General features: G+C 55.5%; 1 protein-coding gene across 1 annotated transcript in view; it reads left to right on the top strand.

Annotated features, from left to right (window-relative positions):
- Positions 1-921: 921 nt before the first annotated feature.
- The window catches only part of LOC125449248 (atypical kinase COQ8A, mitochondrial-like), a 45320-nt gene continuing 43043 nt past the window's right edge, over positions 922-3198 (top strand). The window contains 1 exon segment of the mRNA XM_059641496.1: positions 922-1141. The gene's annotated coding sequence lies outside the window, so the exon portion shown is untranslated.

Below are 3198 nucleotides of genomic sequence, written 5' to 3'. Positions count from 1 at the left end.
CTGACCCTCCGACAGTGCCCACTCCCTCAGCACTGACCCTCCGACAGTGTCCCCTCCCTCATCACTGACGCTCCGACAGTGCCCACTCACTCAGCACTGACCCTCCGACAGTGCCCGCTCCCTCAGCACTGACCCTCTGACAGTGCCCAATCCCTCAGCACTGACCGTCCGACAGTGCTCGCTCCCTCAGCACAGACCCTCCGACAGTGCCCTCTCCCTCAGCACTGACCCTCCAACCGTGTGGCGCTCCCTCAGCACTGACCCTCCGACAGTGCCCGCTCCCTCAGCACTGACCCTCCGACAGTGCCTGCTCCCTCAGCACTGACCCTCCGACAGTGCAGTGCTCCCTCAGCACTGACCCTCCGACAGTGCCCGCTCCCTCAGCACTGACCCTCCGACAGTGCCCACTCCCTCAGCGCTGACTCTCCGACAGTGCCCGCACCCTCAGCACTGACCCTCTGAGCAAGTTGTCCCTGGGGGTGAACTGTGATGTCCGAGACAAGGCTCCTTTGAAAACTGGGAGAGCGATGTTCGGGCGAGTTGGGCCCTAAGATCGCGGGCGTGTGTGGGATCTTGCTGTGCGCCTGATGTCCAGGCCCACCTCCAGCTCCGACGGAGCATCGGAAGAAGACGTTGGCGGACACAAGACCGGCTTGAGCGGCTGTGAACTGGCCGGACGCTTTAGGCGCTATAGCAATGCAACTCGTCCGGAACGCTGTTGGGAGGAGTAAAACCGGAGGCGGGTGTTGGGGAGGATCGTTCGCGATTCCCTGAGCTGTTTGAGGTTGGGTCGGGGGGGTTCTGTTGTGTATTTTTTTGGGGTCGCAGTCGTTTTCTTTTCGACAAAGGTGCTCTTTCCCAGCCTGTGTCTCTGTAACGGGCTGATTGGTTTTTTTGTTGGGGGGGGGGGGGGGTTGGGCTCGGGGATGAAATCCCTGTTGGATCTTGCTGTGCTGGAGGCTTCTGGCTCAGCTCCCAGCCCTTGGGATAGTTGCTGCGGTGGGACGTGCCTGGCCGCGCATCGCCAGTGCACAGTGAGCGGTCCCGGTGTGTGTCGGTCTCTCTCTGCGCTGGGGCACCGAATCCCTCTACTCACCCCCACCCCCCCCGGGGGTCGGAGCCGGGAGCCTTACTGTAACAGGTAAGAGGACCATTCACTACCCCCAGCCCCCAAAACACACACACACACAGACACAGAGACACACACACACACACACAGACACAGAGACACACACACAGAGACACAGACACACACACACAGAGACACACACACACACACAGAGACACAGACACGCACAGAGACACACACAGAGACACAGACACACACAGAGACATACGCACACAGAGACACACACACACACGCACAGGCACACACACACACAGAGACACACAGAGACACAGACACACACACACACACACAGACACACACACAGAGATACACACACAGACACAGAGACACACAGAGACACACACACACACACACAGACACACACACACAGACACACACACACAGACACAGAGACACACACAGACACACACACACAGAGCCGGGTGTCGGGAGGATGGGTGACAGGCTTCATACTGGGAGGAGGAACGGTGTGTGTTTCTCCTGTGTCTCTCTTTGGGTTAGAGGCAATCTGTGTGTCTGTGTGTGTGTGTGTGTGTGTGTGTGTGTCTGTCTGTGTTTGTGTATGTGTGTCTCTGTATTGTGTGTTTGTGTCTGTGTGTGTGTGTGTCTCTATTGTGTGTGTGTGTGTCTCTGTCTCCATACTCTGTGTGTGTGTGTCTCTGATCATCTGTTCATTGTGTGTGTGGGTGTCGCATCTCTGTCTATTGTGTTTTGGTGTCTCTATTGTCTCTGTCTCTCTATATTGTGTTTGTGTTGCTGTCTGTGTGTGTCTCTGTGTGTGTGTGTGTGTGTCTGTGTGTCTGTGTCGGTGTCTCTGTGTGTCTGTGTCGGTGTCTCTGTGTCTGTGTGTGTCTCTGTCTGTGTGTGTCTCTGTGTGTGTGCCTGTGAGTGGGTGTGTGTGCCTGTGTCTGTGTGTGTGCCTGTGTCTGTGTGTGTGTCTGTCTGTGTGTCTGTCTGTGTCTCTGTCTGTGTGTCTCTGTCTCTGTGTGTGTCTGTCTCTGTCTCTGTGTGTGTGTGTGTGTCTGTGTGTGTGCCTGTGTCTCTGTGTGTGTGTGTCTCTCTGTGTGTGTGTCTCTCTGTGTGTGTGTCTCTCTGTGTGTGTGTCTGTCTGTGTGTGTGTCTGTCTCTGTGTCTGTGTGTCTCTGTGCGTGTGTGTGTCTCTGTGTCTGTGTGTCTCTGTGTCTGTGTGTCTCTGTGTCTGTGTGTGTCTGTCTCTGTGTCTGTTTCTGTGTGTGTCTGTGTGTGTGTGCCTGTGTCTGTGTCTCTCTGTGTGTGTGTCTCTCTGAGTCTGTGTGTGTGTCTGTCTGTCTGTCTCTGTGTGTGTGTCTCTGTGTGTGTGCCTGTGTGTGTGTGCCTGTGACTGTGTCTGTGTGCGCCTGTGACTGTGTCTGTGCGTGCGTGCCTGTCTCTGTGTGTGTGTCTCTGTGTGTGTGTGTGTGTCTGTCTGTCTGTCTGTCTCTGTGTGTGTGTCTCTGTGAGTGGGTATGTGTGTCTGTGTGTGTGTGTGTGCCTGTGCCTGTGTGTCTGTGTGTGTGTGTGCCTGTGACTCTGTCTGTGTGTGTGCCTGTCTCTGTGTGTGTGCCTGTGTCTGTGTGTGTGTGCGCGCGCGCACGCCTGTGTCTGTGTGTGCGTGTGCGCCTGTGACTGTGTCTCTGTGTGTGTCTGTGTGTGTGTGTGCCTGCCTGTCTCTGTGTGTGTGTCTCTGTGTCTGTGTGTGTCTCTGTGTCTGTGTGTGTGTGTCTCTGTGTGTGTGTCTCTGTGGGTGTGTGTGTCTGTGTGTGTGTGTTTGTTTGTCTGTCTCTGTGTCTGTGCGTCTCTGTGTCTGTGCGTCTCTGTGTCTGTGCGTCTCTGTGTCTGTGCGTCTCTCTGTGCCTGTGTGTCTCTGTGCCTGTGTGTCTCTGTGTGTGTGCGTGTGCCTGTCTGTGTGTGTGTCTGTGTTTCTCTGTGTGTGTGCCTGTGTCTGTGTGTGTCTGTGTCTCTGTGTCTGTCTCTGTGTCTCTGTGTCTCTCTGTCTGTGTGTGTGTGTGTGTGTCTGTGAGTGGGTCTGTGTGTGTCTCTGTGTGTGTGTG

This window comes from Stegostoma tigrinum, chromosome 42 (genome assembly GCF_030684315.1).
Source record: "Stegostoma tigrinum isolate sSteTig4 chromosome 42, sSteTig4.hap1, whole genome shotgun sequence".
NCBI lineage: Eukaryota > Metazoa > Chordata > Chondrichthyes > Orectolobiformes > Stegostomatidae > Stegostoma > Stegostoma tigrinum.
Note: the sequence above shows the minus strand (reverse complement) of the source record. Positions and strands in the feature narration are given on the sequence as shown.